The 13464-nt window shown below is 45.9% G+C and overlaps 1 protein-coding gene across 2 annotated transcripts in view; it reads right to left on the bottom strand.

Annotated features, from left to right (window-relative positions):
• The window catches only part of LOC143490607 (SH3 and multiple ankyrin repeat domains protein 2-like), a 203531-nt gene extending 191933 nt beyond the window's left edge, over positions 1–11598 (bottom strand). Inside the window, exons 1-2 of one of the 2 annotated variants that reach the window (XM_076989141.1) lie at positions 11454–11598; positions 10805–10989 (exon numbers count right to left, since the gene is read on the bottom strand). The gene's annotated coding sequence lies outside the window, so the exon portion shown is untranslated. Of the gene's footprint in view, positions 1–10804; positions 10990–11117; positions 11167–11453 lie in introns of those variants that run through there. The other variant, XM_076989140.1, reaches the window with a different exon arrangement.
• Between the last annotated feature and the right edge of the window lie 1866 nt (positions 11599–13464).

Here is a 13464-nt window from a genome sequence, read left to right as displayed (position 1 = left end):
AATAGAGCAATCCCCAAATGTCCAGAAAGCAAACAGTCTCACTAATTTTAATTACAGCCATGTAATGGGTGATGTATTCAGGGTGAAACTGTTCAGAATCGCCTTATTTTTAATGACAGTGCACCCAATTATTACAAACTGACAGGATTATTCTGCTAATTATGCCGTCATTTATAACTAAGTGTTGAAGTTGTGTTACCTCACGGACACATGAATCTGAACATTCCTCATACAAGCAATCACCAGGTCTTAACCAAAGTAGGGCCTTTCCAAACATCCATCAAACGTGCTGAAACAGTGATAGACTTGAGCCAAGCTTCAGAAGCCATTTTCCTGGAATTAATTACCCTGCTAACACTGCTACCCTGTCACCACACTTACACATTTGGCTGATGATTTCTAAGTGAGCCAGTATGCTCAGCTATTGATGTGAAAATGTATTAAATAAATTAAACCAAAATGTCAATAAGACGTGCTAGCTAACTACCTAGCTTCACTAGATAATGCTTTAAACATTGTATTAGCATTTTAGCCATGGACATTAACATTACATTTTTAGGGCTTGGCAGATGCTCATATGCACAGCCACTATATATTTAACCACGGATTTTACTGTGCACTCCATTGTGTGGAAATTGAGTCCTAGGCTGTATCTGTCTCTAGGCTACACAAGTATGTGTAGTGAATTGTGGTGATCTGTAGTAAACTGTAATGATTAAACTGCTTCAAACTTCAGCCACAGCAGTGCACAAGATACGCACAGACAACCCTCAACTGTAGTTTCCCCTCTAGTCCAATACCGTGGAATGTTGGCCTGAATGTTGAATCATAAGTGAGGTTGTAGGTCATTTATTTAGGGATGGCCTTGTCAGGTATTAGAACACCATGGACTGCTGGGACATACAAGGCAAGATTGATTCAAAGAAAATTACCTTCGAATGACATTCATTTGAAAATATTTTGCCTTTTGTGTTTTATCACAGCCAAATTGAAGTTTACCTCCTCTGGTAAACAGCTTGGAAAATTGACAGAGCTACAGCAGGAAGTGCCGGGGCAGCAGACAGGAAGGACCCTCTGGTCCTCCTCCCTGATGTGCAGATCTGTGCTAAAGCCTGGCGCTCCTGTGCTCTGCGGCTCTCCTGACCTTCACTGGGGCCTTCGGCTGCACTGGACATAGCTTTCATTTCTACTCCATGCTCATCTGCTTGGCAACTGTAGAACTGCAGCCACAAAAGTATGAGTATATTCATGGTGGTGTGTGTATGTGTCTTTCAGAAGTGTGGAAGGGATATGTGCTGCATTAGATGATACAGGAGATGGAGTAGAGGAACAGATGGTGAGGCTAAAACACAGACAGCAGCCAGCAGATCTCCTGGTTCAGATCTCCTGGTTCAGAGCTCTCTGCTCAGACTCATGGGAGTTGCCCAAGGGTCTGTGAGTGGAGGCTGAGAACCCATCAACTGTTATGGTTATGGAAACTCTATGGTTAAAGTTAAATGACAAACTGCTAACCTCAATATGGTGCACACTGGTTCCATCTCTCTCTTTATTTCATAATTTTGTATTCCTCTCTTTATATCCATCTCTCTCTCTGTCTTTGCTTCTGTGTCTTACTCTATGTCTAGCTTTCTCTCCCTGTCTCTCCTGTCTCTATGTGATTCAGTCTGTCTTTGTCTCTCTCTTTGTCTCTCCGTCTTATTTGGGAGCAAAGTGCCTGTAATCAATAGTGTTTCTGTTGTTTACTTGCTTACCATCCTGCTGTGTGTGTGGCAGCTGAGCCGTGTCTGATGGACCGATCCTTGGAGGCCTACGTCACAGATTGATCTCGGGAGCTCAGATTCATTATCTTGTCCATCATCCTTCAGTCAGCCACGAGAGACAAACTGGACAAACTAAGTGCTGAAGGGGCATGAGAAAGTGAGACGACAGTCGGACCGGCGCCTACGAATCCACATCCGCACAGAATTATGGTGCCTATGTCCGGCACCAAGCCAAATGAAATGTGAGCAGAAACGCAAGTGCTCATTGATTGATCGATTATTTTCATTGCTACATGACATATTGGTGACCATTGTATCTGGTGTATCTTAAATCTGAAATGTAAGACTCAGTTATCATTCTTCTGAAAAATGTAGCTAATGAGAGAGAGAGCATACCCACCATGGAGGTTGTGTATTTTTATTTTTTTGTAATTGTGTAGCTGCAGCAATTAGACTAGACAATTAAATACAGCTTCTGAAGGCAGTCATGAGCATCAACATGTTTAGCACTTGATTAAGCTCCATCTTCATTCAGGATGTTAGACTCATGTATAAATCAAGAATTATGCATGACCAGTCATTCAGCACTGGCCCCTGGGTACATGGAATGCTGGGTAGTCAATCAATGTGGATGGATGATTGCTCACATACAGCTTAGACATAGAGACAGTTTAAGTGGTTTTGAAGGCATCTCAGTCTTTGCAGTGAGCAAGGACTCAGATATAATAATTCTTTATGATGCATTTCACTGATTGTGCTCCATGTTTATATAAAGATGCTTAGTGAGATGTATGAAATGCAAGAAATGCGTTATTTCTGAGGTTTACGTTAGGTTACAAATATCCCACTGTTGACACCTAGGATCTTGTCACGTAGAGCTCCGCCCCTCTCTCCTAGCTATCACTCCCCTGCTCCTCGTGCTTGTGTTGTTTCCCTGCTTGTCAACTCCGCCTTGTTATCTGTTCTCATGGTTTCCCTCTCTCTGCCACGCCCATGTCGTCAGTGTTTCCACCTGTGTCGTGTTAGTCCCATGCATTTAGTCCCTGTGGTCAGTTATTTGTGAGCTTTGTTTATTCATATTCATATGTTGATTCTGCTGGTCTGTATTCCGCTGTTCTGTATTATCCTGTTCTGTTTGTGCCGTTGCTTAAGTTGTGTTTAGTACGGTGCTACGTGTTTCTTGTTATTTGACAATGAGTATGGAATTCCATTCATTAAATCTTGCTCTCCTCAGCGTTCGTGTCCTCCTCCTCGCTCCACAGGACACGCTGTGTTACAGGTCTACAGTGGCCACTGTGAAATTAAAAGACCCTGCAGAGTAAAACACACTGTCAGAAGCAGAGCAGGACATGGAAGATGAAAAGCCTGTTTGGCTGAAGTGCCAAACGTTAGCAGGGAGAGTCCACAGCACACAGAGGCTACTGCCATATGTCAAACTACCTGCTCGAGTGAACTCAGATGGCCTAAGGGCTGCAATAAATGGAAGAAAATACTTGTGAAGAACTCTGTAGTTAGAATCAGAAAAACTAAGAAAACAGACTTAGAGTGGCACTGCACAAGCACAACTCAGCAACTATGAAGTATATTTGTGTCTGCAGTGTGCTGGTTCACTCCATATTACTTATATTTAGTTCTAGAACTTTGGTATTTGACATAGTCTGCCTGTGCGCTGGATTCTGATTATGGTTTGGCATTATTGACTGTGACTGCTTATCTTTTGGTGCCTGTAATGGCCTTGGTTATCAGAAAAAAAAACCCGATTAAACAGCAAATGTAACGTTGCATGCGCAACGGAGCAAGGAGACGGACACAATCGCTGAGATGAGCGAGATTTAATACGGGGAATACCAAAAGCAGAGTTAAACGGACAGGCATGGGTCAAACCGGGAGGGCAGCCAGAACAAGAAAGGATAACGGGCATAATCAGACAGGGAACTAAACCAACGGGGAAACACAGAACAGGCAGACGAACACGGATGACGGTAAACACTAAGCGAACTCACAGCGGGACCAAACAGCGAACAGGGAAGCACAACCAACAGCATGAACAACTGGATAGACAAAGCACAAGGCACGAAGTTGACAAAATCACGGATACTGGACTGGGGAAATACTGGGACTTTATACATAGAAACTAACTAGGGACAGGTGATGGCAATGACACTGGGGCGTGGCAACAAACAAGGAAACACGAAGACAACGAGCAGGGCGGGACAAACAGGCAGGGAACACGGACATGAGGGAACCCAGAGTGACAGCTACGAGAGGGGGCGTTGCCCTACGTGACAGAACCCCCCCTCAAAGCGTGCCACTCCGGGGCACGCAAGGGCAGACAGGACCGGGACAGCGGACACAGGACAGACCGGAGGGACAGGACCAGACATAATAGGACGAGGGACCTGGGACACGGCATGACACGGGACACAGGGAGACCGGACAGGGCCAGGGCGAGGCACAGGAGCAGGGCCGGACAGGACAGGACCGGGGACAGACACGGGAGTGGGGCCAGGGGACAGGGCAGAGGTAAACACTGAGGCAAACACGGCTTGGACGATGGTGACGGGGACAGGAACAAGGTGGGTAACAACTTGGGGAACAGACATGGGGACCGGGACAGAGACGACACCACCAGAAACAGACACGGGAACAGGAACACAGACCTTGACGGACACAACCACAGGGACAGGAACCAAAACAAAACCAGGGACAGGACTGGGGAACATGGGGAACCCGGGCACAGGAGCAGGAACACAGGGCGGAGCAGACAGTACACGGAGTCCATGCCCAACAGGGGGCAGCACAGTCTCTTGGGGGACAGGTGCGGCCGGGCGGCGGGCAGCGGGCACAGGCGCGGCCGGGCGGCGGGCAGCGGGAACAGGCAGGGTCCGCTGGCGGGCAGCGGGAACAGGCAGGGTCCGCTGGCGGGCAGCGGGAACAGGCAGGGTCTGCTGGCGGGCAGCGGGAACAGGCAGGGTCCGCTGGCGGGCAGCGGGAACGGGAGCCGGCGTGGACGACCTCTCCTGGGTCGCGGGGACAGGAACCGGCGTGGACGACCTCTCCTGGGTCGCGGGGACAGGAACCGGCGTGGACGACCTCTCCTGGGTCGCGGGGACAGGAACCGGCGTGAACGACCTCTCCTGGGTCGCAGGGACAGGAACCGGCGTGAACGACCTCTCCTGGGTCGCAGGGACAGGAACCGGCACGGACTGCCTACGGGCAGCGGGGACAGGAACAGGCACGGACTGCCTACGGGCAGCGGGGACAGGAACAGGCACGGACTGCCTACGGGCAGCGGGGACAGGAATCTGAGGTGAGGAGATGCACTCGGGGGGCGGAGCCGCCAAGCCGACGTCCTCGGGGGGCGGAGCCACCAAGCCGACGTCCTCGGGGGGCGGAGCCACCAAGCCGACGTCCTCGGGGGGCGGAGCCACCATACTGACGTCCTCGGGGGGCGTGTCCGCCAAGCCGACGTCCTCGGGGGGCGGAGCCACTATACTGACGTCATCGGGGGGCGTGTCCGCCAAGCCGACGTGGCTTGTACTCCCCCCCAAAAAATACATGGGGGTGTCCTGCGGAGTAGCCGGCGGGATCAGCGGTGTTAGGTCCTCCTCCTCAGTGTCCGGGTTGAGCCTGGAAGAACACACAGACACACACGCCCCTCGGTGGCTCTCTCTGCGATGGCTCCGCCTCCTCTGAGGCGTCGGGAGCTCGCAGCAGCCATTGAGAGCCGACCGAGGGGTAAGCCAAAGCTCGTCTGTGCATTCCCTCCGTCTGCCCGCTGCTTGTACCACAGGTTGCTCACCCCTGTGGCGTTCGTCAAGCAGGGCAGACTCACAGCGCTCAAAAGGAGTCTCGCCGCGAAAGCCAGTAGTGAGAGACTGCGCTTTCTTCGGTCTGCGACGAGACTTCCTTGTTCCCACAGCGCCAGGGGTATTCCTGTCTCCGGCTCGTTCGCGCTGTAACACATGAGAGTTAAACTGCACGGAAGCAGCCAACAACTCGTTACAGCGACTAAACTCACCGGAGTCTCGCTCTCTCGCTGTGTCCTCGTTGGATCCGTGATTATGTAACGTTGCATGCGCAACGGAGCAAGGAGACGGACACAATCGCTGAGATGAGCGAGATTTAATACGGGGAATACCAAAAGCAGAGTTAAACGGACAGGCATGGGTCAAACCGGGAGGGCAGCCAGAACAAGAAAGGATAACGGGCATAATCAGACAGGGAACTAAACCAACGGGGAAACACAGAACAGGCAGACGAACACGGATGACGGTAAACACTAAGCGAACTCACAGCGGGACCAAACAGCGAACAGGGAAGCACAACCAACAGCATGAACAACTGGATAGACAAAGCACAAGGCACGAAGTTGACAAAATCACGGATACTGGACTGGGGAAATACTGGGACTTTATACATAGAAACTAACTAGGGACAGGTGATGGCAATGACACTGGGGCGTGGCAACAAACAAGGAAACACGAAGACAACGAGCAGGGCGGGACAAACAGGCAGGGAACACGGACATGAGGGAACCCAGAGTGACAGCTACGAGAGGGGGCGTTGCCCTACGTGACAGCAAATATATACTTCAGCCTCAGACTGCCAGTTCTTACATGAAAGTGCATATGCAGCCAGTTGACTTTTAAAAAAAGGTTAAGTAAATATTTCACTCTACATCCTACCACAGCAAACAAGGTTGGTGAAGGAGTGTGTGTTAGTGAGGGAAGTTTCTACTGGAATCATTCTGTCCTTCACTCTCATTTACATATTCAGTTCCATTAAGTACATCTACAGTAACTTTTGCTTCATTGTTAACTTACACCTGATAGAAGCCCCTGCAAGGACAGTTCAGAATGGCCCTGGGTCATTAACACCCAAACATGTCCTGGAGTTTCTCCCATCATGGTACATTAGAAAGACATTACATCATTATACACTACCATTAAATACTGCAGAATCCTATTACACTACATTTCAGTAAAGTTAAACCTAATCTTATACTTTTCAGAACCATTAAATAAGTTTTCACAGCTCTGCAACTGATCAACTCTGAGCAAAACAGGGAAATGTTTTTTTTTTCTCCTAAAATTACAGAAGAATGATCATCCTTCCTCTATCAGAGGAATTATGGGTCAGAGATGCCCGTAACTGCCTGAGTGGAGGGGGGCTCACAGCAGCTGCGGAGCAGTGTTGTCCCTGCAGGAATGACTCACAGACAGGTCTATGCCTGAATAATACATAATCATCACACCAGGTCGCACACAGGAGGAAACACAATCTGCCTCTTGCCTTTTGTCACTCACAGTGCTCTTCATCTGATCGAGGGCAACACTCCATAGTGATCCAGGGGTGAGGAGACACCACTCTCTCTCTATGTTTCTCTCTCACTGTGTCTTTCTCTCCGTGTTTCTCTCTCTCTCTGTGTTTCTCTCTCTCTCTGTGTTGCTTTCTGTTTCTCTCTGTTTCTCAGTTTCTTTCTGTGTTTGTTTCTCTATATGTTTCTCTCTCTCTGTGCTTCTCTCTCTCTCTATTGCTGTTTCTTTCTCTTTCTGTCTCTCTCCATGTGTTTCTTTCTGTTTCTCTCTGTCTTTCTTTCTCCTTGTTTTACTTTCTGTGTTTCTCTTTGTGTTTCTCTCTCTGTTTCTGTTTCTCTCTTCATCTTTCTCTTTCTGTTTCACTCTGCGTGTTTCACTCTGCGTGTTTCACTCTGCGTGTTTCACTCTCTCTCTTTCGGTCTCCCTTTCTATCACTCTCAACCCCAGGGGGCTTCGGCGATGTAAGATGTGTCTGTGGATGGACAGGTGATCAGGTGGCTGCGTGTGTTGGATATGTGATATTGATCGGTAGCATTAAGATCAACCATGCAGTGCACACTGTGTGTTCATCAATGAGCGTTGTGGCTTTGATGAGGCTAAGGGGGAACTGCCCACCACTCCTTGCATGAGGGGGTCATGGTGGCCCACAGAGACACCGCAGTGTTCTGAGGTCCTGGATTGATCTGCAGTTCAGTTGATCCTTCAGTAAGATTGTACCAACTGGTAATTGTTTATGCCACTGTTAATGGGGAAAACATTATTCAAAATATCATAAGTGCATGCTGGGAGTACAGCTCAGATTATTTGTGCATTTACAAATGTGAATTAATGTACAGTGATGATTAACATGCCACTAACCCAGAACACCAGGCTGACAAAAGTCCAATCTGATCCAGGCCGTGCTTATCACCAGTTGTGTTTGAAGGCAATTATGGAGTATCATGTTAATGGAAGCGTATAAATTCAGCTGATGAAGTGAGAAGAGACTCCTCAGACCAAGCCTCCCCACCCTTAGAATTGTCCAATATCAGGCACGAACTCAGCATGAACTGCGCTCAGATATCAAATCAGTGGTGCACAAGCTCAGATCTCAGATCAGTGGTGCACACGCTCAGATCTCAGATCAGTGGCGCACGCGCTAAGATTGCTCTCCCTACGGCAATCGTTCCACAGGCTGAGCCGAGAACCGTGTTTCCTTCCGCTTAGTAGAGGGTGAACCAAGGGGAGCTGGGCTGACAGGAGCGACAAACTAGGTTGAAATGAGCAGCTGATATGAAGAAGGTTCCTCTCAGCTTCATACCATCACTCCTTGATATACTCACCTCAGCTAATGAACAGGCAGTCACAACCACATGTAATAGGCAGGAATCAAGAGTTTTGATGAACATCAAGAGATATAGCTAATTTTATAGTGCAGTTATTATAGTCTTTGTGTCAAGATATGAGCTGAAGAGAGTAAATATACACACACACACACACACACACACACACACAAAATCTAAAAAGTGCCATGTTCTGTCTCTAGGCTGGCGAACAGGTGTGACTGTCTGAAAGGTTTAATTAGTCTTTTCATGTGAAATCCAGCAATCAGTCACTGCACCAGACTATCCACCACACATCTGTAAGTGAGAAACTCAGAAAACTAGCCATGTTGTTTTTCCCTATACACAGAGCTGCATGTGGTCGAGATGCACAACTCAACCAAACACAGACAGGCAGATAGTACCTGGTTTTCAGATGACACATTGGGAGCACCTCAAGATAAAACAAGCATTCTAATGTTTAACCCAGCCTCAAAAAAACTGCCCTGTCAGAGGGAAGAGCAGCCTCCACAATAAGGCCATCCTGACTGCGTCAAACAGTTTTAACCAACGGAAATACATCTGCCAAACAAACGGTGGTTATTTGTAATATCACTAACAGTTTCTCTCATGCTGCCCAAAGTTGACAGGCTATAAATTCCGGTGTTACACCGAATTCTGCGACCGTCGAATTTTGTGACCGCAGAGGGCGCTATTTCGCAGTTTCAGTTAGTTTCAGTTCACAGGCACGAGCGCTTTACGAATGCTGCGTAAGCTACGCCGACGCGCTTTCTTTTCTCGTTTTGCTGCTGTCCACGAGCCAAAATATGAGAGATGCGTGTATTTACATTTTATGTCGTCTGTTAACAAGAATGTTTCATTACAACATTTTTACACGTGACGACAGGAGTAAAGTCAGCCAATACATACGCCTGACAATAGCAAACTTTTCATAAGTAAGTTCTTAATATGTGACCCCACTGAATTTCCACCTATAATCATTTTGAAAACAGCCATGTCTTTCCTGGTGACCTACCATCCCGTCACCTTATTAGACAGAAAAAAATATATATGAATGGAATGGACAAGTGCACTTTGGAATTGGGGTCACCGATTCTGACGGCTGCTGTCTAAATATGTGACTGCTGTCCATCTCCATACAAACTAGTTAAAACCCAACCAAATGTTTTCAGGTGACTTACCATCCCTACACCTGTTAGCCAAAGAAAAACATTCATGAATGGAGTGGACCGACTGACCGTGGCATAGGGGTCACCCATTCTGACAGCTGCCAACTGGATCTGTGACTTTAATGTATCTTCAAAAAATATTAAAAGATCGTTTTAAAAACGTTTTAGTAGACTATATTTAAACATTTTATTCAGAAGTGTATAATTACCATTCGGAATGAGGTCCAAATGACAGCAGCTTACATAACTTACTTATGAAAAGTTTGCTATTGTCAGGCGTATGTATTGGCTGACTTTACTCCTGTCGTCACGTGTAAAAATGTTGTAATGAAACATTCTTGTTAACAGACGACATAAAATGTAAATACACGCATCTCTCATATTTTGGCTCGTGGACAGCAGCAAAACGAGAAAAGAAAGCGCGTCGGCGTAGCTTACGCAGCATTCGTAAAGCGCTCGTGCCTGTGAACTGAAACTAACTGAAACTGCGAAATAGCGCCCTCTGCGGTCACAAAATTCGACGGTCGCAGAATTCGGTGTAACACCGGTATTGATTTCAACAATGACACATTGAAGAGTAAAGACTAAGCACACGGTAATTCCAGTTATTTAATTTCTATAGTTAATTTAAAAATAAATATATTAGGCTTTAGTTGGCGCCACAACGACAGCCAGCCACAAAGGAAATTTTGAACTTATCACGTTTAAGGCAGCCTATGCTACTGGTAGTCAGGGGCTTCAGAAAGTAGTTTACTCAGTGAATACATACAGCGACGATGTTGCTTGTCCGTTATCAATACCACAAAGAAAAGAAAAACTCGGTTAAAGGGTTTTAGAAAGCGCTTAAATAAAAGCTGGCGTTAGTTCAACGCGTGTATAGAGGGTAGGCTATGGGTTACTCTCTGAACGATTAAACAACGGCATCAGACGAAATTTACTTCAGTTCGTTTATTCAGCGAAAAGAAAACGACAGACTTAATATGCCGAAACATTGTACTACTTAAGAATATTAAAACAAAAAAGCAGTGTATATGCAAATAAATTAACTAGTATACACTTACTTATTTCATACCGAGTGTGCTGCAAGCATCAAACTGACAACCAAGAACATATATTTCAAAAGTTAAACCTGGGCACCTCATCAGAGGACATCTTCATGATCCACCTCCACGCAGGCAACATTAATAGCGTGACAAAACAAAACTAGGAGAGAGCTAATGTTCTGTATCTACCTGATGTCGACCGACCCTTGCTGGACTTTAGCGTCGCTCTATCGCAGGCTGGCGCTCATGTCTCCGGGTCTCCTTCAGGTCTCCGGCGGCACCAGCACACACAGCGGCGTGAACGTGAGGCGCACGGTGAACACGCTCCGTTTACTCGGTAGTACGAGAGGAGAGAACAGTTGTCCGGTCTTCACCTACAAATTCACATGGGGTTGGAAATTAGATACAGCGACAGTAACTCAGCACCGCGTCCGCTGATGCTGCCGTCTGGACGGGCTGAAAGATGAAGACGGGGAGATAAGAGTTTGGTACTGAGGCGCACCTGACAGACGGAGCCAGGCAGCGTCTCCGAGTAGGCGGGGCCTGAAAACACACACCTGTCGCACACACCTGTCACTCCGGCGTGCTGCTCTGTAAAGGAACTGACGATGTCCAGGACAATCATGTTTTGTGGACCAGGCATTGTACATCATAATATTCTTTGATTATACTATCATATCTGATACATATGTAAATACAACGTACGTGTTATTATTTTGAAAGAAAAAAACGTACGTATGTATGTAACACTAGGAAAGGCCATGAACTAAAATAGCATGTAGATTGTTGAGCATGAATTTCCACAAAATGTCATGGTTGCCTGTAAATATCCACAGACCTGAGAATGTGCTGTTTTCCTGGTGCGCTGCTCCATCTCACCTGCCTTCACGTTCCCCAGATATCCGAGATATCCAGCTAACCTGAAGTGGGAATTCACTGTGGCCACAGAACCTCGTTTCATGCAGTGCACTGGCCCTTCACACTCAGAATACAACACGCAGATCACACAGCTGCCACTCACGCGTCTGAAGCTGGCGTACTGGTAGACGTTTGACAATATTGCAATGTCTGCTCATAGTTCACTACATCCTACTACAGCTACACAGTTTCACTGCTACAGAAGCACAGATGGCTGTCTCTTGTTTCTATACAAATTAATATATTAGTAAATGAATAAATAAGACACTTTTCATGTTGTGCTCAGTATGATGTATCACATCAGTAGCTGCACTCAAAAATTTATCTGCATGTCCTAATACAAGGCAAACCAATTTTTTTTTTCAAATACACACACACACACACACACACACACACACACACACACACACACACACACAAGTCCCATTGGCAAGTCTCCACATACTAGAAAAGGAAGTAATTCCTGTGAAATTAGTTGCCCTCACCATGGCAACCAAGCTATATGGTGAAATAGGTGTGAAGCTGTCACATGCTCCACTAGCTGCCCACACACAGTCATAAAATGTACACACACACACACACACACACACACACACACACACACACACACTATAAGTACATGTATAGTGTAAAGTACATGTACCCCTTCGAGCCTTTGGTTTCATTGGTTGGAGTTGGACCTCCTGCTCTATACACCTCTCTGAACACTCCCTCCAGTGTTCTGGTTGTAACAGGGTCATCTTGGGGGTCATTTAATTCATTACAACACTTGTTAAATGTCAACAGCATTAAATTACTAGTTCTAATTCACAGACACGCCATCATTTATGCAAACTGCTCTAGTTGCTGTTTGTTTTCCCCTCAGAGACTCCTGGACAGAACACAGCAACTCAGATTATTCTATTCTATCCATATGAGACATAAACTATATGCATTTCTAGTTCATTTAACATTTAACTTTAGCTATACGCTTTAAATAAGTACCCAATTTTGCTTCTCTGTGAACTATCTGCATTGTGATAACTGATAATGAGCAGTTCCTGGGGAAATAATTATTAATGTTCCCTATTACTTTTTCTTAATAAATGCACTTAACCTAACCTCTAACCTGCTTTTTCCTCTCTGATCCAGCTGGCAGGGATATCGATGTCATTTTTCGTGCATACTCAAAAGCCAGTTCACGGCATTTCATGGGACTTAGACCATGAAACATTGTTGCTAGTGCCTGTATATGTTCTGCCAGCTCTTTCTCCATATTGGACTTGATTGGCAAGTCCAGTTATTTTATATCATGGCCTTATTTCTTTTCCATCTGTCTTTTTCTTCTCCATGTATTGTTTTAATGACACCCTGCATAAGCTCATCTCCCTCGCCACCTGACCAATGGACTTGCCCTTCTCCACCTCTTTCACTGCTCTGTCCATGTCCTCTAGAGGAGTGGAAGCCCTACATGTCTTCCTCTTATAACTCCGTGGCATGATGGTCTATTTCTATTTTGGGTCTAAAATTAAAAATGTCACATAGTTTTAGTGATTAAATATAAGAATACAGTGTACAATTACAAAAAAATTATATGTTTAAAATATTCATAAGTGGGGGTGAGTTGTGCCACTGGCCCTACCATTTGGGAAAAAATGCATCATCCAATAGTTTTGGGCCAACATCATGCTAGCTGTATAGACTCATAGTGTAGCTTACCAAAGCACTAAAACATGTGTAAAATGTTTTCATACTTCTCTATTTGTGTTCAAACACAACAATCAAAAATCCTTGATCATATAATTTTTACTTTGAAAGGCAAAAATCTCATGCAATGAGGTTCTCTTCTTTGCAGGATGAGTAAAATGAATGACTTTTCAAAAATGTGTGGTCTATGGAGCTTTTCTAGCGTCACCAGAACCTGAAACTGAAATCATTATTACTTGAAAAAA

This window comes from Brachyhypopomus gauderio, chromosome 2, assembly GCF_052324685.1.
Source record: "Brachyhypopomus gauderio isolate BG-103 chromosome 2, BGAUD_0.2, whole genome shotgun sequence".
In the NCBI taxonomy this organism is placed as follows: domain Eukaryota; kingdom Metazoa; phylum Chordata; class Actinopteri; order Gymnotiformes; family Hypopomidae; genus Brachyhypopomus; species Brachyhypopomus gauderio.
Note: the sequence above shows the minus strand (reverse complement) of the source record. Positions and strands in the feature narration are given on the sequence as shown.